Source organism: Trichosurus vulpecula, chromosome 6 (genome assembly GCF_011100635.1).
Source record: "Trichosurus vulpecula isolate mTriVul1 chromosome 6, mTriVul1.pri, whole genome shotgun sequence".
In the NCBI taxonomy this organism is placed as follows: Eukaryota; Metazoa; Chordata; class Mammalia; order Diprotodontia; family Phalangeridae; genus Trichosurus; species Trichosurus vulpecula.
The window spans coordinates 175,603,499-175,625,525 of NC_050578.1; positions in this window are offsets into that span (position 1 = coordinate 175,603,499).

Genomic DNA, 22,027 nt, shown 5'->3' on the forward strand with positions numbered 1-22,027 from the left:
TCTAGTGTTTTCAATAGGAATGGGTGTTGTACTTTGTCAAAGGCTTTTTCTGCGTCTATTGAGATGATCATATGGTTTCTGCTAGTTTTGTTGTTGATATGGTCACTTATGCTAATAGTTTTCCTAATATTGAACCAGCCTTGCATTCCTGTAATAAATCCTACCTGGTCATAGTGTATTATTCTCGTAATGAGTTGCTGCAATCTTTTTGCTAATATTTTATTTAAAATTTTTGCATCAATATTCATTAGAGAAATTGGTCTATAATATTCTTTCTCTGTTTTAACTCTACCTGGTTTGGGTATTAGTACCATATTTGTGTCATAAAAAGAATTTGGTGGGACTCCTTCTTCACCTATTTTCCCAAATAGTCTACAAAGTATTAGAATTAGTTTTTCTTTAAATGTTTATAGAATTCACATGTAAAACCATCTGGACCTGGAGATTTTTTCCTAGGGACTTCGTTGATGGCATGCTCAATTTCTTTTTCTGAGATGGGGTTATTAAGAAATTTCACTTCCTTCTCTGTTAGCCTGGGCAGTTTATGTTTTTGTAGATATTCATCCATATCTCTAAGGTTGTCAAATTTATGGGCATACAGTTGGGCAAAATAATTCCTAATTATTGTTTTGATTTCCTCTTCTTTAGAGGTGACCTCACACTTTTCATTTTTGATACTGGTAATTTGATTTTCTTCTTTCTTTTTTTAAATCAAATTGGCCAAAGGTTTATCAATTTTGTTGGTTTTTTCATAAAATCAGCTCTTTGTTTTATTTATTAATTCAATAGTTTTCTTGGTTTCAATTTTATTAATCTCTCCTTTGATTTTCAGTATTTCTAATTTGGTATTTAATTGGGGGTTTTCAATTTGCTCTTTTTTTCCAGCTTTTTCAGCTGTATGCCCAGATCATTGATCTCCTCTTTCCCTATTTTATTCATGTAGGCATTTAGAGATATAAAACTTCCCCTAAGAACTGCTTTTGCTGCATCCCATAAGTTTTGGTATGTTGTTTCATTATTGTCATTCTCTTGAATCAAATTATTAATTTTTTCTCTGATTTGTTCTTTGGCCCACTCATTCTTTAGAATTAAATTATTTAGTTTCCAATTAGTTTTTAGCTTATTTTTCCATCGTTCTTTATTAAAAATGATTCTTATTGCATCATGATCTGAAAAGGATGCATTGACTACTTCTGCTTTTCTGCACTGGATTGTGAGGTTTTTATGCTCTAGTACATGGTCAATTTTTGAGTATGTGCCATGTACTTTTGAGAAGAAAGTATATTCCTTTTTATCCCCATTCAGTTTTCTCCAGAGGTCTATCATATGTGCCTTTTCTAAAATTCTGTTTACCTCCTTAACTTTTTTCTTATTTATTTTGAGGTTAGATTTATTATTTGGCTATAATATTTCTTGGGGTTTTCAGTTTGGGATCTCTTTCAGGGGGTGATCGGTGAATTCTTTCAATGACTATTTTGCCCTCTGGTTCTAGGACCTCTGGGCAGTTGTCTTTGATAATTTCTTCAAAGATACTGTCAAGGCTCTTTTTTTCATCGTAGATTTCCGGTAGCCCAATAACTCTCAAATTGTCTCTCCTGGATCTATTTTCCAGGTCAGTTGTCTTGCCAATCAGATATTTCACATTTTTTTCTATTTTTTCATTCTTTACGTTTTGTTTTATTACTTCTTGGTGCCTCATAGATTCATTAGCTTCCACTTGCTCAAGTCTAATTTTGAGTGAGTTAGTGTTTACATTTTGCTTTTGAGTCTCCTTTTCCAATTGGTTGATTTTGCCTCTCAAGGTGTCCTTTTCTCTCTCTAGATTCTGAATCTCCATATCCTTTTCACCAATCTTATTATTTAGGGACTTGATTTCATCAGTGAATTTTTTTCCATTTTTTCCATATTTTCTTTTAGCTCCCTAATTTGGTTTTTAAAATCCTCCTTTAGCTCTTCCAGCAGTGATTTTTGGGCTGGAGACCAGTTCATATTAGCTTTTGAGGTATCTGATGTATCTACAGTGTCATTGCTACCCTCTTCTATGTTCATATTTTGATCCTGCCTGTCTCCATAAAAAGAATCTATTGTCCTCGGTTTTTTTATGTTCTTCTTCATGTTTGTTTGACTTTTGCTGGATTTACAATGAATTTCTATCTGTAGGCCTCAGGGCTTTCTGTCCCAGCTTTCTTATTCTGGGGGTTGTGAGTCTAGAATTATAACCTTCAGTTTCCTGAGGTGTGGGGGAGGGGTCTGGCTCCCTGGTGTCTCCCTCCCTGTGGGTGCTCTCCAGCACTTGCTTTTCAGCAATGGTCTCAGCTGTTTGTTGTTTGAGCTGATGTCTGGCACTTCCCCTGGGGGAGCAAGGTTACATCTGGGCTCCTGGCGTTGACCCCTGCCAACTCTGCCCCTCTGGGACTAATGAACTTCTGCTATTTAACCACTGAAGCCCCACTACTTTCTGCTCAGTTTCAGCGTTCTTTTTTTTCCCCCCGAGGGATTCTCTGGGTGGGGAGGAGAGGGATTAGAGCTGTTTACTTGGACATTAAGAACTCCTGGAAGTTCAAGAAGCTGCGTTTAATAAGTTTGGGCTGCAAACTTCTGGAGACGGTGTTTCATGGGTGGTGTTGCGCTGCCTCTCGTCGCTTCCACAGACTGCCGTCCTGTGTTGGGAGTCCTGGGGATCTCCGCCGGTTTTGGGCACCCAGCTTTCTCCCAGCCTGTCTCCCACGTGGATTTCCCGGCCAACAGCTTCCGCCTTGGTCTGGAGCAGCTCCGCACCGATCACTCTCCGAGCCTACAGGTTCGTGCCTCTGGCCTTTCAGACTCTCCCGGCTCAGAAATTTGCCCCACGCAGATTGTTCGCAGTTTCTGACTCTCTCAAATCTGCTCAAATTCACTTTTTTATAGGAATCTGACCGACCTTGTGAGAGAGCTCCAGTAAGATGCTGCCTTCAAGCGGCCATCTTGGCTCTGCCCCCCCCTTCTTGATCTTAATATTCTTTCTCTCTCTCTCTCTCTTTCTCTCTCTCTTTCTCTTTCTCTCTCTCTCTCTGTCTGTCTGTCTCTCTCTCTCTTTCTCTCTGTCTGTCTCTCTCTCTCATTAAGGATCTATCAGTCTTTTATCCTTTAATTCTAAATTTCTGTAAATCCATCGTATGAAAATTAAATCATTTTTTTTTTTCAATTGAAAGTGAAAAATCTTGTGTCCTTCCCTCTAAATGAAAACAAAAATTTTTTGAAAATCATCAAAAGTAAGAAGCATGGAAGAATAGAAAGAGCACTGAATTCAATACACAAAATGTGGGTCATATCATATTTATTCTACCTATTAGCTTTTAGGATATTGATGATCCATTTTGCTTCTCATGGCCTTAGTTTTATCATATGTACAATAAGGAATTTGGATTTGATGGCTTCTAAGGTCCCTTACAGTGCTTAATTTATTATTTTTAGTAGAAGAGAGATTCTTTCTTGGATAATTAAGGGGAAAAAAATCACAGTACATAGACATATGTGCATTCAGAGAAGTCCTGCCTTACAAATTTCCCCTTGGTTTTCATGCAATTGATATCAGCTAATGAACTACTATTAACAGTTCCCATGGTAAAATAATAATAAATAGAATTAGGTGCCTAATCAGTGTTTATGGATTAATTTTAAAGTTCAATGCTCTGTGTAGGAAAGCTCTGTTATTTATTTATTGCTAGGAATGTGAATTCAGATTTAATGAATAATGTATTCTATACCAAGAATGCAGGGCTGGTTCAATATTAGGAAAACTATCAGTATAACTGACCGTATCAAAAACAAAACTGCCAGAGATCATATGATGATCCCAATAGATACAGAAAAAGTTTTTGCAAAATACAGCACTTACACCTGTCTCCAGTCATCCTGATCTGTATCTGGCCACTGGACTCAAATGGCTCCAGAGAAGAAAGTGAGGCTGGTGACTTTGCACAGCCCTCACTCACTTAAATTGAATTCACTTGCATGTCACAGCATCACCTCCTTGATTTTATGGTCATTTTTGAGAACAAAAGACAAACAACAGTAGTACCCATTCTTATTAAAACATAGAGGGCATAGGAATAAATGAAATTTTCCTTAAAATGAATAGTAGTATCTATCTAAAACAATCAGCAAGCATTATCTGTAACAGGGATAAACTAGAAGCATTCCCAATAAGATCAGGAGTGAAACAAGGATGCCCATTGTCACCACTGCTTCAATGTTGTATTAGAAATGATATTTTTAGTAATATGAGAAGAAAAAGAAATTAAAGGAATTAGAATGAGTGGTGAGGAAACATAACTATCACCCATTGCAGATAATATAATGGTATATTTAGAGAATTCTAGAGAATCAACTAAAACAACTACTTGAAACAATTAACAACTGTAGCAAAGTGGCAGGATATAAAATAAACCCATACAAATCATCAGTATTTCTATATACTCCCAACAGAGCCCAACAGCAAGAGATAGAGAAATTCCATTTAAAATAACTGTAGCAAATATAAAATAATTTCGACTCCACCTGCCAAGAAAGACGTAGGAATTATAGCAACATAATTGTAAAATACTTTTCATGCACATTAAGTCAGATCTAAATAAACAATTGGAAGAATATCAATTGCTCATAGGTAGACTCAGCTAATATAATTAAATGACAATTCTATCTAAATCAATTTACTTTTTCAGTGCCATATTAAACTACCAACTGATTATTTTATTAAGCTAGAAACAATAACAATAAAATTCATCTGGAAGAACAAAAGGTTAAGAATATCAAGGGAATTAATGGGAAAGAATGCAAAGAAAGTTGGTCTAGCCATACCATATCTAAACCTCTATAATAAAGTGGCAGTCATCAAAACTGTTTGGTACTGGTGAAGAAATCTAGTGGTGGATCAGTGGAATAGCTTAGGTACACAAAAAAATGGTATTCAACAACTATAGTAATCTACGGTTTAATAAGCTGAAAGACTCCACCTTCTGGGATAAGAACTCACTCTTTGATGAAAATTGCTGGGAAAACTGAAAATAACATAGCAGAAACTAGACACAGCCTAACATCTTACACCCTTTTCCAATAATTGGTACATGATTTAGACATAACAGGCGATATCATAAGAAAATTAGGAGAACAAGGAATAGTTTACTTGTCAGATCTAGGGAGAAGGGAAGAAGTTATGACCAAACAAGAGAGAGAGAACATTATGAATTCTAAAATGGCTAATTTAGACTACATTAAATTTAAAAGGTTTTGTACAAAAAATGCTAATGCAACCAAGATTAGAAGGCAAGCAGAAATCTGGGAAACAGCTTTTATAGCTAAAGACCTCATTTCTCAAATGCATAGAGAGTGAAGCCCAATTTATAAGAATACCCAACCATTCCCCAACTGATAAATTGTCAAAAGATATGAATAAGTTGGTGAAGAAATTAAAGCTATCTATAATCATATGAAAAAATGCTCTAAGTCACTATTGATTAGAGAAATGAAAATTAAAACAACTTTGAGGTACAACCTCAGACTTATCAGATTGGCTAATATTACAGAAATGGAAAATTATAAATATTAGAGAAGATGAAGGAAAAATGGAACGCCAATTCATTTTGGTACAGTTGTGAACTGATCCAAGCATTCCACAGAACAACTGGGAACTATGCACAAAGATCGAGAAACTGTGGCTACCCTTTGATTCAGCAATACCAGTACTGGGTCCATATCCTAAAGAGATCATAAAAAGGGCAAAAGACCCATGCTTAAAAAAATATTTATAACACCTCTTTTTGTGGTGGCAAAGAATTGGAAACTGACAGGATGCCCATCGATTGGGGAATGGCTGAACAAGTTGTAGTATGTGAACATGAGGGAATACTATTGCTCTATAAGAAATGTTGAGCAGCTGGATTTCAGAAAAACCTGGAAAAGATTTACGTGAACTGGTGCTGAGTGAAGTGAGAAGAACTAGGAGAATATCACACACAGTAAAAGCAACTTTGTGCAGTGATCAACTGTGGTACTCTTCTAAGTAATACAATGAACCATGACAATTCCAAAAGATTCATAATGGAAAATGCTATCCACAACCAGAGAAAGAATTATGAAGTATGAATGCACTTTGAAGCATACTATTTTACCTGTTTTTGTTTTCTTTTTCTTTCCTATAGTTTTTCCTTTTTGTTCTGATTCTTCTTTCACAACATGACCAATGTAGAAATACGTTTACACATATAGCCTATATCAGATTTGTTGCTGTCTTGGGGAGGAAGGAGGGAATTTGGAACTCAAATTGGAACTCAATATTTTACAAAAGTTAATGTTGAAAACTATCTTTACCTATAATTGGAAAAAATAAAATGCTATTGAAAGAAAAGAAAACAAAACAAAACAAAATAAATTTTTTTCCAAGAATTCCTTTTTTTTTGGTGTCTATTTTTAAATCCTTAGAGTCAAGCATATGGTATTTCAATATTATTGAATTTTAATGATATTTAAATAACTGTGCAGGTAGGTACTGACCTTGGTAGGATTAGCAGACTTATCTTGATAGAAGTATGTACTGTAAAATCATTACTCTGTATAATTAAGTTCATCATTTATCTTCATTTTAAAAGCATATTTTGTCAGTTTGAATAGTGCTGTAGTGAAGGTAGCGATGGTGAATGATTAGAAGAAATATTGATGAAAAAAACATAGAGACATTCTATAGGCTATTTCTGTGCCTGACTCCAAAAACTATAGAAAAGTGAACAATTCAAGTTACTTATGTGGGCCAGTCTTTGTTATAGTAACAAATATATAGATGACTGAAGTGTAACTCTTCATTCAGATATCTAGGGAATGTTGTAAATCTAACCTGCATTTAGTGCTTTAGTCATCAGAAATGACTATCATTTTTGTATTGAATTCTTGTCATATGACATATTTTATGTGTATATTTGAAATACTACAGGCACACTGAACTGGGAACCAGATATTCTAGGTCTTATTTCTGGTACTAACATTTGGAAGCTGTACACTTTGAAGCAAGTAAATTTAAACTATCAGAGCTTCCATTTCTTTATCTGTAAAAAAAAATGGATAATTGTACACCTATGGTTTTTTTCTTTCAAAGATTTTGTCAAGAATAAAATAAAATAATGAATATCAAAGTGTGTTTTTAAAACTCTAAAGTGCTATGGCTAAGTGAACAGGATGTTAACTATTTTTGAGGCATTAATTCAGTAAACAAAATTAATTGAGGGGTGGAGCCAAGATGGCGGCTGGTAAGCAGGGACTAGAGTGAGCTCCATACCAAGTCCCTCCAAAAACCTATAAAAAATGGCTCTGAATCAATTCTAGAATGGCAGAACCCACAGACCAGCAGAGGGAAGCAGGGCTCCAGCCCAGGACAGCCTGGATGGTCTCTGGGTGAGGTCTATTCCACACGGAGCTGGGAGCTGGGAGGTGGGAGCTGGGAACGGAGTGGAGCAGAGCCCAGCCTGAGTGGGGTGGAACAACCAAACTTGGAGTCGGGCAGATGGGGCCCCTAGCGCCCTGAATATGTGAGCTGTGGCAGTAACCAGACCCCTCAACCCACAAACACCAAAGACTGTGGAGAAGGTTAGTGGGAAAAGCTGTGGGAGTGGAAGGAGTTCGTGGTTCGGCTTCCAGCCCCGGGGACAGCGGAGGTGGGGCAGCTACAGTTGCTGCTGCTTCTGGCCCCAGGCCCACCTGGTGGGAGGAATTAAGTGGTGGATCAGAGCAGGAGTGCAACAGCCTGCTGAAGATCCAAGCCCAGCCCGGGTTGGGGGTTCTTGGGGAAGGAGTAGTGCGGGTCTGACAGAGCTGGCACCTCCCCCCCAAACGTGGAACATAGAACTCTTTAGTCTACAAGCAGTCATACCCCGCTGAAAAACTCAAGGGTCAAGTTGGTTGGTTGGGAATATGGCCAGGCAGTGAAAATGCCCCCAGATTCAGTCTCAGGCTTTGGATACTTTCTTTGGTGACAAAGAAGACCAAAACATACAGCCTAAAGAAGACAACAAAGTCATAGAGCCTACAACAAAAGCCTCCAAGAAAAACATGAACTGGACCCAGGCCATAGAAGAACTCAAAAAGGATTTGGAAAAGCAAGTTAGAGAAGTAGAGGAAAAATTGGGAAGAGAAATGAGAAGGATGCGAGAAAACCATGAAAAACAAGTCAATGACTTGCTAAAGGAGACCCAAAAAATACTGAAAAATACACTGAAGAAAGCAACACATTAAAAAACAGACTAACTCAAATGGCAAAAGAGCTTCAAAAAGCCAATGAGGAGAAGAATGCCTTGAAAGGCAGAATTAGCCAAATGCAAAAGGAGGTCCAAAAGACCACTGAAGAAAATACTACTTTAAAAATTAGATTGGAGCAAGTGGAAGCTAGTGACTATATGAGAAATCAGGATATTATAAAACAGAACCAAAGGAATGAAAAAATGGAAGACAATGTGAAATATCTCCTTGGAAAAACCACTGACCTGGAAAATAGATCTAGGAGAGATAATTTAAAAATTATTGGACTACCTGAAAGCCATGATCAAAAAAAGATCATAGATACCATCTTTCAAGAAATTATCAAGGAGAACTGCCCTGATATTCTAGAGCCACAGGGCAAAATAGAAATTGAAAGAATCCATCGATCGCCTCCTCAAATAGATCCCAAAAAGAAATCTCCTAGGAATATTGTCGCCAAATTCCAGAGCTCCCAGATCAAGGAGAAAATACTGCAAGCAGCCAGAAAGAAACAATTTGGGTATTGTGGAAACCCAATCAGAATACCCAAGATCTGGCAGCTTCTACATTAAGAGATCGAAGGGCTTGGAATGAGATATTCCGGAGGTCAATGGAGCTAGGATTAAAACCTAGAATCACCTACCCAGCAAAACTCAGTATCATGTTCCAAGGCAAAATATGGATTTTCAATAAAACAGAGGATTTTGAAGCTTTCTCAGTGAAAAGACCAGAACTGAATAGAAAATTTGACTTTCAAACACAAGAATCAAGAGATGCATGACAAGGTAATCAAGAAATGGAAATTGCAAGGGACTTACTAATGTTGAACTGTTTTGTTTACATTCCTACTTGGAAAGATGATGTGTATGATTCATGAGACCTCAGTATTAGGGTAGTTGAAGGGAATATGCATATATATATATATATATATATATATATATATATATATATGTGAATGTGTATGTATGTATATATCTATATGTATATGTATGTATGTGTATGTATATATATATGTTTATATATATATGTAAAAGAGGGAGAGTAGACACAGGGTGAGTTGAAGATGAAGGGAAGATATCTAAAAGAAATAAAATGAAATTAAGGGATGAGAGAGCAACATACTGATAGAGAGAGATGGGGAGAGATAGAATGGGGTGGATTATCTCACATAAAGGTGGCAAGAGGAAGCAGTTCTGTGGGAGCAAGGGAGAGGGCAGGTGAGGGGGGAATGAGTGAACCTTGCTCTCATCAGATTTGGCCTGAGGGGGAATACCATACATACTCAGTTGGGTATCTTACCCCACAGGAAAGAAGAGGGAGGAAGATAAAAAAAAATAAAAGGGGCGCTCTGATGGAGGGGAAGGCAGATGGGGGTGGAAGTAATCAAAATAAACACTTTGGAAAGGGGACAGGGTCAAGAGAGAAAATTCAACATAGCGGGATGGGTTGGGAAGGAGCAAAATGTAGTTAGCCTTTCACAACATGAGTATTGTGGGAGGGTTATACATAATGATACATGTGTGGCCTAGGTTGAATTGCTCTACTTCTTAGGGAGGGTTGGTGGGAAGGGAAGAGGGGAGAGAATTTGGAACTCAAAGTTTTAAAATCAGATGTTCAAAAAAAAAGTTTTTGCATGCAACTAAAAAATAAGATACACAGGCAACGGGGCATAGAAATTTATCTTCCCCTACAAGAAAGGAAGGGAAAACGGGATGAGAGGGGATGGGGTTGATAGAGGGGAGGGCTGACTGGGGAACAGGGCAACCAGAATATATGCCATCTTGGAGTGGGGGGGAGGGTAGAAATGGGGAGAAAATTTGCAATTCAAACTGTTGTGAAAATGCTGAAAACCAAATATGTTAAATAAATAAATTTAAATTAAAAAAATAATAGCACCTAAAAAAAAAGAATATGGTGCTATGCTTTGGTTCTTTAACAGGAATGGATTGTATCGAAAGAGGAATAGAAAGAATACATTGATTTGATGATTTCTGACGTGTTCAAAATGCTTTATAAGAAGAATGGAGGAGAATGAACAGAATAGCATTTGTAAGGGTAAAGCCCCAATATGATCTTAGGACTGTGAAAAACGCTAATGATAATAAAAAGACTATTTTGCTTTAAGTCAAACCATACCAAGGGATCACACAGGAAACAATGCATTCCTTGCCCTCATGTTGCCAACTTTTTTCTCTCCTATGCCAACTCTCTAACTCCACCTCCACCACCTCCTCACTCTATGACCATGATGGAGTGTACCACCATTTTTGTCAAGGACTTCCTGACCAATCACATAGCTCCTGCTATCTCCAAGACATTGGTGGCCCCATCAGGAGACAAACTACTGTTGTAAGTTCATCCTGTAAGTAAATAAATTACTGCTATTAAGCAGTACAAAGACAATTTACTGACTTTATAATCTAAATTTCAAAGAAACGAAAACTGCTTTTTTTGGCATGGTGTCAAAAAAAAAAGAACATTGACCAATTGGTTGATAAGTGCTGGACACATAAGAAATTGCTTCATGTGATTCACATGACTCCATTTCACCTGACTTCTCATGAGGCAGATCTATATGTCTGAGGCCTTCCTATTCACCTTTTTATATTTCTGGTTTGGGCTTTTTGTCCAGGTCTGAGATTTTATTGGTATAGAGAAATCCCAGGGAGGAAGCTTTCTCTACCAATGGACATTCTGCAAATTCAAATCTTACTCAGAGTGGCCTGAAGCACTAAGATGTTAAAGGTCACATAGACAGTATGTTTCAGAGGCAGGCAGGTCTTCCTGACTATCCCGCCGTCTCTTCGATACACAACCCTGACTCTCAGTATTCTATTAGTGAAAAATTATTTTGGCTTGCCTTCTCTGCATCTGGAAGGTGTATTCATGGATATTTCTGTGTCTGTGTGTATGTCAGCTCTGGTGGAAGGTGGTGGATGGCTTATAAGTCTTAAATAAGATTTCCAGAGAAATCTGAATCGATGTCTTCTTTTTCTCTGAATAAATTTTCCTGTGGCAAACAGAAAAAAAAAAAACAAAATTAAGAACATGAGTTTGTTCCATTGCATTTATGACATATTTGTGTAATGCTTTACACTTGGAAACATATTGTCACATCCCATTTTCTTCTTCTTTGTAACACAGGTTTGACCAAGTGACATTAGATGGATCTACAGGAATTTCAGATATTATAAACTACAAGAATTACAGGTATTATATATAGATATAGGTATAAACATATGCACAAATATGAAAATAGCATATGCACTTATGTCTGTATTATATGTATATTTTTCTATACATCATCTGTTTATCTGAATCTATCTATATTCTATCACATATCATTGTGATAAACTAGCAAAGAAACATTATTGATTCATTAATATATGTGCTTACTCTCTCAATAATTGCTTTCCCTTGAAAGAAATGAAAAATTGCCTCCAAATCACTTTGAGATCCATGAAAAAATGTTCTGCATTAGTAATAGTCTTTTTTCAATGTGATTTCTATTTTTAATTTATTTTACATCCATTTTTAATATTTTGAGTTTCAAATTCTCTTCTTCCCTATAGTCCCTCCTACATCCATAACACCTTGAAAAATATTCTCTTAATAAAGTATTATATTTCTATGTTGTGCTTCACATTGTATTTGACAATTGACTAGTTTGCTTTGCCATAAACCTCACATGCTAGGCTAGAACAAGAGTAAGGAGAGATATCACCAGACTGAGAGCATGACTTAGGTTTTCCTATATATAGAAAGAGAAACACTGGAAATATTGAAATTAATAGAAACTGAATATCCTCTGGTCATTTTCCAAATCAAGCTAGACACCTGTATAAAATTTTTCTTTGACATAAAAATGATGCCCTAACTTTGAATCCAGGATCTCCCAAACCAACCTCAATTTCCAACATGCTCAATTCAGGAACGCATTGTACTGACCACTTTGACAAACTCAAAGGTAGTCATTAACCCCTAAAAACGATGCTTCTTATATTAACATTTAGAAAAATAAAATTGATTACAAAATGTTTCTCAAACTTTAATAATGCTGCATATTCTACATATAAATGTTTTGATTTTGATTTCCAGAGAAATCAAGCAACCTAAAATGATGTTTTAAGAAGCTACCTACTATATTTATCATTTGATGACTAATCATTTGACATGTTTTTTTTAATGCAGAACACTAAAAAGGGGAGAAAGAATGTTTGTTTCCCTAACACAGAGCAGAATAAGTTCTTGTAAACTATTATATTAATGACTATTTTTTCTTCCAAGGTATCCTGTATTAAATTAATAATGAAAAAGGAGTGGCAGTTTTACATGAATAGACTAAGGATTAAATCATTACACTAACTTGTGTGTTTAAGAAAAAGGAGATTTCTATCTTCTATGGCTATTTAATTCCTCATTTTACATTCTTTTTATGCTTTCCAGGGAGCCACATGTTTTCAGTCTCAAGGGAACTACAGGGTAGTTGTTTTCATATTTATATTTTTAATTAATTAAAAAATTATAACTTTATGATTTGTTTCAATATGTATGAATGTTCATATATACATATACATATATATCAAATAGAATAATTAGAATGCTTATATGGTTAAACATAAATTCTCAAATTTGGGTTCAATAATTCAGTGCTGGGAAATTTTGCAGACCAAAATCCAAATGAGAGGTAAGAGTGATAAACCAGAAAAAAACAAAATCAAACAAACAAAAGAACTAAAGCTATTTTAGGCATAAAGAACAGTGCTGTCCAATACAAAGGGGTGAGAGTCTCATTGTATTCTAATGTGTTCAGCACAAATTTAGACTAAAGCATTTAGTTCTGTGTACCGCATTTTAGAAGAACATTGATAAATTATAAAGTTTCTAGAGGTGGAAAACCTGAATTGTGAAGGGTTTTAAGATCTTGCTATGGAAAAATTGCAGATTAAAAAGGATACAACAGTGAATTAAGATATTATGATCCACATGATTGCTTTTGTCAAATGTATTAATGCCGGCCATATAGGGAAAAAAAAGAAAGGTTGAATTTGTTATGCTTGGTTGTAGAAGACAGAACTAAGAGTGACAGATGTGAGTTCCTAATTAGAAAAATAACTTAAAAATCAAAAGATTGAAAAATAAGAAGGAATTGTAAGGTACAAACTATTAAAAATAACTGAACTAGTAAACAGTTCAAGGAGAATCCAAGAATCATTAGACTCCCTGAAAATCATAAACAACCTCAACAACAAAAATCAATTAAAATATTTCAATATTTTATTAAAAATATCATCCAGATCTGTTATAATCAGAAGGCAAAAATGAGAATAGAAAGAATCCACCAGGCTCCTCCTAAAAGAAATCTCAAAATAATAATTACCAAGAAAGTTTTTGCTTAAATTCAGAGCTTCTAGGTCCAAGAAAAGAAAGTGAATATCACTCAAAGTGAGATTGAATACTAAGAAGTCACAATCAGCATCACCTAAGTATTGGCAGCTGTAATCATAAAGGAAAGCAGAACCTGGAGAATGATATTTAAAAACCAAAAGATGAAGTCTTACCACTACAAGTAAAATATCAGGTAAAAGAGAGTATGATCTTCTGGGGGAGGAGAGAGGGACAGACTTTTAATTAAAAAGAAGGTTTAACAAGTGCTCCTGATCAAAATGCCAGAAATGTAAAGGAACTTTGAAATGTAAATATAAGAAAAGTAAATACAAGAGAAAAAGAGAGGTAAAATATACCTGCTCAAATGGAAAATTCTATACAATGATGAATTGTTCACATTCTAATAGGGGAAAACAAATAAAAGTGTTCACTGAAAATCCTTATATCTTCAAGGAACATAAACTTAAACAAGGCTGATAGAAGGTCTGGGGAGGTTTTCTCCTTCCCAGAAGGACACTTAAAGACAAATACATGGTGTATTAGACAGAGCCCTGGACATTGAGTGCACTGATTAGCTGTGACCCTGTGCAAGTCACTTAACCTGTTTCTCTCAGTTTCCTTGTCTATAGAATAAAGATAATATAAACTGTTGTGGAGATCAAATAATATTATGTTTTTTGAAAACTCTTAGGTCAGTTCCTGGTACACATTAAGTGCTTAAGAAGTGCATTTTTCCTTACTTCCTTGAAGAACTAACTAAAAAAAAAGAGTGGGTGAGAATGGGAGGAAACTTACTATCATAACTTCATTCTGCTGCTCATTTTATTTTATTCACCAGGTTCTTGAAAAGGATCTACATACTTACAACATCACCCATGGGCTCAGGATATGATCTGTTTTCTTCAGAATGCTAAAGGATACTTGAGTTCAAATGGATCTTTAGGCATAATCCCATAAATGGCTATTTATCAAGAGTTCTCATTATTGAAGATGGCAGCTGGAAAGCAGGGACTAGCATAAGCTCCCTGCAGAGTCCCTCCAAAAACCTATAAAAAATGGCTCTGAACCAATTCTAGAACTGCAGAACCCACAAAACAGCAGAGGGATGCTGGGCTCTAGCCCAGGACAGCCTGGATGGTCATTGGGTGAGGTCTATCCTGCATGGAGCTGGGAGCAGAGGGGAGCTGAACCCAGCCAAGCCTAGTGTGAGTGGCGTGGACCAAACAGAATGGGAGCCGGGTGGAGCTGCCCTAGCACCCTGAATCAATGAGCTGCAGTAGTTACCAGACTTCTCAACCCACAAACACCAAAGACAACAGAGAAAGTTAGTGGGAAAAGGTGCGGGAGTGGAAGGAGTCCACAGTTCGGCCACCGCCCCCAGGGCAGTGGAGGTGGGGCAACTACAGAAGTACAGCTGCAGTTGCTTCAGGCCCCAGGCCTACCTGGTGGGAGGAATTAAGTGGTGGATCAGAGCAGGAGTGAAGAGCCTGCTGAAGATCTAAGTCCAGTCCGGGTTGGGGGTTCTTGGGGAAGGAGGAATGCTGTTGTGGCAGAGCTGGCGCATCCCCCCCCAAACGTAGAGCATAGAACTCTTTAGTCTACAAGCAGTCATACCCTGCTGAAAAACTCAAGGGTCAAGTTAGTTGCCTGGGAATATGGCCAGGTAGCGAAAACACACCCAGCTTCAGTCGCAGACTTTGGATTCTTTCTTTGGTGACAAAGAAGACCAAAACATGCAGACAGAAGAAGTTAACAAAGTCAAAGAGCCTACAACAAAAGCCTCCAAGAAAAACATGAACTGGTCTCAAGCCATGGAAGAGCTCAAAAATGACTTGGAAAAGCAAGTTAGAGAAGTAGAGGAAAAATTGGGAAGAGAAATGAGAAGGATGCAAGAAAACCATGAAAAACAAGTCAATAACATGCTAAAGGAGACCTAAAAAAATACTGAAAAATATACTAAAGAAAACAACACCTTGAAAAATAGACTAACCCAAATGGCAAAAGAGCTGCAAAAAGCCAATGAGGAGAAGAACGCCTTGAAAGGAAGAATTAGCCAAATGGAAAAGGAAGTCCAAAAGACCACTGAAGAAAATACTACCTTAAAAATTAGATTGGAGCAAGTAGAAGCTAGTGAGTTGATGAGAAATCAAGATATCATAAATCAGAACCATAGGAATGAAAAAATGGAAGACAATGTGAAATATCTCATTGGAAAAACTACTGACCTGGAAAATAGATCCAGGAGAGATAATTTAAAAATCATTGGACTACCTGAAATCCATGATCCAAAAAGAGCCTAGATATCATCCTTCAAGAAATTATCAAAGAGAACTACCCTGATATTCTAGAGCCACAGGGCAAAACAGAAATTGAAAGAATCCATCGGTTGCCTCCTCAAATAAATCCCAAAAAGAAATCTCCTAGGAATATTGTTGCAAATTCCAGAGCTCCCACATCAAGGAGAAAATATTGTAGGCAGCCAGAAAGAAACAATTTGAGCATTATGGAAACACAATCAGAATAATCCCAGATCTGGCAGCTTCTACATTAAGAAATCAAAGGGCTTGGAATATGATATTCCGGAGGTCAATGGAGCTTGGATTAAAACCAAGAATAACCTACCCAGCAAAACTGAGTATCATACTCCAAGGTGAAATATAGATTTTCAATAAAATAGAGGAATTTTAAGCTTTCTCATTGAAAAGACCAGAGCTGAATAGAAAATTTGACTTTCAAACACAAGAATCAAGAGAATCATGAGAAGCTGAACAAGAAAGAGAAATCATAAGGGACTTACTAAAGTTGAACTGTTTTGTTTACATTCCTACTTGGAAAGATGATTTGTATGATTCATTAGACCTCAATATCATAGTAGCTGAAAGGAATATGTATGTATATGTATGTATGTATGTATATATATATATATATATATATATATATATATATATGTATATATATATATGTATATATATATACACAAATATGTGTGTACATATATATACATATATGTGTATGTATATTTGTAGGTGTATGTATATGTATATATGGGGGTATGTATGTATACACACACACACAGAGGATAACATAGGAATATACTTAGAGAGGGAGAAAGGGAGAGATAGAATGGGGTAAATTATCTCACATAAAAGTGGCAAGAAAAAGAATTTCTGTAGGAAGGGAGGAGGGGGCAGGTGAGGAGGAATGAGTAAATCTTGCTCTCATCAGATTTGACCTGAGGAGGGAATACTATACACACTCAATTGGGAAGATAAAAAGTGGGGACGATAGAAGGGAGGGCAGATGGGGGGAGGAGGTAATCAAAAACAAACACTTTCGAAAAGAGACAGGGTCAAGGGAGAAAATTCAATAAAGGGGGATTAGGTTAGGAAGGAGCAAAACATAGTTAATCTTTCACAACATGAGTATTGTGGAAGGGTTATACATAATGATACACATGTGGCCTATGTTGAATTGCTTGCCTCCTTAGGGAGGGTGGTAGGGAGGGAAGAGGGGAGAGAATTTGGAAGTTTTAAAAACAGACGTTCAAAAACAACAACAGAAAAAATTTTTGCGTGCAACTAGGAAATAAGATACACTGGATATGGGGCATAGAAATTTATCTGCCCTACAAGAGAAGGAGGGAAGGGCAGATGGGAGGGGAGTGGGGTGATAGATGGGAGGGCTGACTGGAGAATGGCGGAACCAGAATATATGCCATCTTGGAGTGGGTCGGAGGGTAGAAATGGGGAGAAAATTTGTAATTCAAACTCTTGTGAAAATCAGTGCTGAAAACTAAATATTTTAAATAAATTAAATAAAAAAGAAAAAAAGAGTTCTCATTATTGAGAAACTTTTCAAGTTTAGTGTGCATAAAAAAATAGTTGTGAACATATGAATACATATGCATTTCTCACCAGGCACTCTGGTAAAAAGAGATCTACTTTAGAGAAGTCCAAAATCATACTGGACCCATTGTGACCATAACATTTAGTCTATGATTTTATAAGGATCAAGGGATCACGGATATACTGCTCTTAGGCAGTGAGAAGCAAGCTACCTCAACCTTTTCATTTTACAGAGGAGGTAACTGAAGCTCAAAATGGACATATTCAAATCTTTGAATATATTAATGATGATAATTTAATGAAAATTGAACGTAGTTAAAAAATAAGTCAAGAGCAATGTTTAATTAAGGGGCCAAATTAAGCCCCTTATGAAGAGAATAAAAGTTTTTCTGTCCTTCTACCTCAGAGGCTTGGAATTAGAAGATTTTGTAGAAACAACTAAATCACTAGGAATTTGGAAGTCAAGGAATTTTTAAAATTAAATTTTGTGTAGAGATCATAGTTTAAGTTGGATTTATCCAAAAATGCGAATTATTAACAAAAATCTAAAACTGAATGATGGCCACACTTACAGAATAGAGAGATATAGCATTATACATTAGAATCTATTTTTTAAAATATCTAAACATATATGTCTCAAACTTACCAGGGAGAAATATGCCCTAACAGGTTTATTATGGTTATTCTGCCTGTTATGTTTTGACATGTAAATTATATATTTCATGTATAATCTTCTTAAGGGCTTAATAGGCTTCAATGATGTTTTTCTATAAACCTTTACTGAAGTTATTCATTACAGATGTTCCCTAATGAATGTGGAAGTTCTTCAGTATCATGTTTTTTGATAAATTGTCTCAGAAGTTTTTTAAAAAGTACATAATAAGCTGTACTTTTTGACTTCATGAATCAAGTAAACCTTTAAAATATTCATCATAAAAATACCTTTTGGTATGTTAATAGATAATACCTATTAGACATTACTGAGTGACTGGCAGGGATAATTCAAACCTCAATAAAGTATATGTACTGCGAATGAAAGATGTGAAGTTTGAATTAGGGCCAAATGCTTTTAAATAATTTCAATCTATAGGGAACTTGCAACATGTTCTTGTAGGTCACTACTTACTCTTTTCATCATTCACTTATCAGGGTCACATAGAGGGGGGTGCTATCTATTAAACTTCCCACTAAGTTAGAAGGGGAATGATAAATTTTGCATGTGTTTCCTTCTCTTCCTCTCTATTTTCTATTGTTACAATCAGTCCATCATTTTGAAAAATTGTTCTTTAGCATTTAGCCAATTCAGGTAGGGAGCATTTTTTATTGCTGCTCCCTGTAGGAGGCTTAGTAGCCAGCAGCTGCTCCCCACTAAATGTAGGTATGTCTAAGAATACAACCACCAATCTCAAATGTCACAGTGACAGTAGATTTAAATGAACAATTTTCAGTAGCCCTGAAAACTGAAAAGTTCTCAGGTCAGGACACACACACACACACAGACACACACACGCACATGTACACACACATGCACACACATTTAGCCACATGTAAATATTTACATACCACACCTATACATGTACATTGTGATATTACATGTATATATTTAAACCCATACACACAGATATGCACATGAACATTGTGTATATGCATGCATACATGTATACACATATGTGTATATATGCATGTATGTGTATATATGCATATATGTGCAAATATCTTAATGTATGTATATATGTATTTGTGTATGTGTATCTATATATTTATATCAATCTATCTATCTATACACACATCCTGAAGCTACTCTGAATATCCCAATGATACTTGTAGCTTGAAGAGTCTATGGCCTCTTTGTTTGGAAGCTTTCTTCTTGTGGATAATAAATTTCATAAAAATATGATTCACTTGAATTGTACTAATCATTAGAAAATAATTAATCTATATTTTCTTTTGAATGGTCTACAAGAATAGGAAATGGAAAATTCAATGTAGTCCCTTATATATGACTTTTGCAATTCATTGGAATAAAAGTAAACTTAGCTGCCCATTAGAAAATATTTCATTAGTTATCCTCTTTTCTTGGGTAGGTGAAGAGTAAAAAATAATGAACTTGGTATTCTCTGGAGCCATAGAAGAAGCAATAGGTAAGGCTAGATATCATATCAAAAATGTACTATTCATTAAACATTCACTTTTCTAAAGGGATCAAAGGTTATAGGAAAAGGAAAAATAGTAGGCATGTAATTTTTGCAAAATTTTCTAAAGGAACTCTCATTTCTAAATTAATAAAATTATTCAACAAGTCAAAAGCCAAGCACTCACTAACAGCCTCCCAAAATTTATGTAGGGAAAGTTATTTCATATAGGAATAACTAAATGTAATATTCAAATTTTAGCCAAAGTTACATATGAAAGTCTCATTTTTTATGTTTTGACAAGAGGTAGCAAACTTGAAATTTTGTCACATAAAATTAATACTTTCAGAAATAGAAGCTTTAAAATCATATAACATTTTAAAATGATAAACTGGAATCTCACTTAAATTATGTAACTTCTCATCTCTTCACCCTGGAGAATTAAACCCAAACTTAATTATTCATAGCCTCATATTTTAATATACTTTACTATTTCAATGATATATTATTTCATTACTGATCAGCTTTGGAAATTATAATAATAATCCTGGTTGGAAGTGTTTAGGGCCAAAACTAAGGTAAGGACTATCTAAGGGGACAGAAAGAGATGCATATGAGAGATGCTATGCCAGAATTCAGAAGACTTGGCAGATAGTTAGAGATATATGGGGTTAGAGAGAATGGGGCACTGGCATTGTAAACATGGTTTATTGGAAGGACAGTCTGCTTCAGAAAAAGAGGGAAGTTCTAAAGAAACATACTGAGTTTTTTTGAACATGTTTGATGATATTGAAACCATTCTTAAGACCTGGTTGGTTCAGAGGATTAAAAGCTAAGCCTGTTCAAATCACAACTCATCTCAGTTCATTCAGGTTGTCCTTAATGCCTAACTTTATTAACAATCCTCTTGTAATAACTAAGTAAATCTCCTTTTATTAAGACAGTTGAATGACCCACCAGTGTTTCATTTAGTTCTAGCATTGGACCTAAACTACCAGGAGACTGACCTGATTCAGGTCCAGTCCCTAACAGATGGCATATCAATGTGAAAATGTTCAATAGCTGATGGAAAACTGAAGACCAGGGGAGAGACTAGGACTAAATAGATGTGTGTGTATGTATATTATGTGCATGTGTGTGTGTGCATGTACACATATAATCATAAATTAGTAATGAATTCATTATAGTAGTATTTAATTTGATATATTATATTAATATATATTCATATATATGCATATACTTATCAGCCCTAGTCTCTCTCTAAAACTTCACTTCAGTATTCTATCACCAACTGCCTAGTGAATGTCTCCATGTGGATGACCCCTAGGCTGAATACATATGAATATGCATGCATGTGTGTACGTATACACATTCATATAGATTCACAATGCAATGTGCATGTATGTATGTGTGTGTCTGCATATATATGTACATATATATCACAAATAGTCATATAAAATGGGAAAGATATTTTATAGATAAGAACTGGAGAACTATAAGCCAAAGTTTGAAGTTATAGGGAAGCAACTACAAATTCAATTGAATAGGAGCTTTGTAAGGCCCAACCATTATCTTAAAAGTTCAGGATTCAGGGCAGAGCCAAGATGGCAGCTGGAAAGCAGGGACTTACCTGAGCTCTCCTCCACGTCCCTCCGAACACCTATAAAAATGTCTCTGAACAAATTCTGGAGTGGCAGAATGCATAAAATAGCAGAGAGAAGCAGGGCTCCAGCCCAGGAAAGCCTGGAATGTCACATGGTAGTGACTATTGCATGGAGCTGGGAGCAGAGCAGAGCAGAGCCAAGCAAGAGCCACCCCAGGACCAACCAGTAAGGGAGCCAGGCAGAACAGGCTACAGAGCCCTGAATCATTGAGCTGTGGCAGTTACCAGATTTCTCAACCCACAAAAGCCAAAGACACAGAGAAGGTTAATGGGAAAAGCTGCAGGGGACAGAGTGAAAGGAGTTCAGGGTTTGGCCACTGCCTTGGAGGCAGCAGAGGTGGTGCAGCTACAGAACTACAGCAGCAGTTGCTTCCAGCCCCAGGCCCACCTAGTGGGAGGAATTAAGTGGCGGATCAGACCAGGAGTACAGTCTGCTTAAAAAATGAGTCAGGTCCAGGTTGGCAGTTCTTGGGGGAGAAGGAGCACTGGTGTGGTAGAGCTTGCTGTGAGAAATAGCTCTGAAAACAATAGTCCATCTCCTCAAGCTTGGAAAAAAGTACTCTCTACTCTATACGCAGTCATACCCCCCGACGAAAAGCTCAAGGGTCAATTAGTTGGCTGGGAACATGGCCAGGCAGCAAAAATGGACGCAGATTCAGAAACAGACTTTGGAATCTTTCTTTGGTGACAAAGAAGACCAAAACATACAGCCAGAATAACTCAACAAAGTCAAAGAG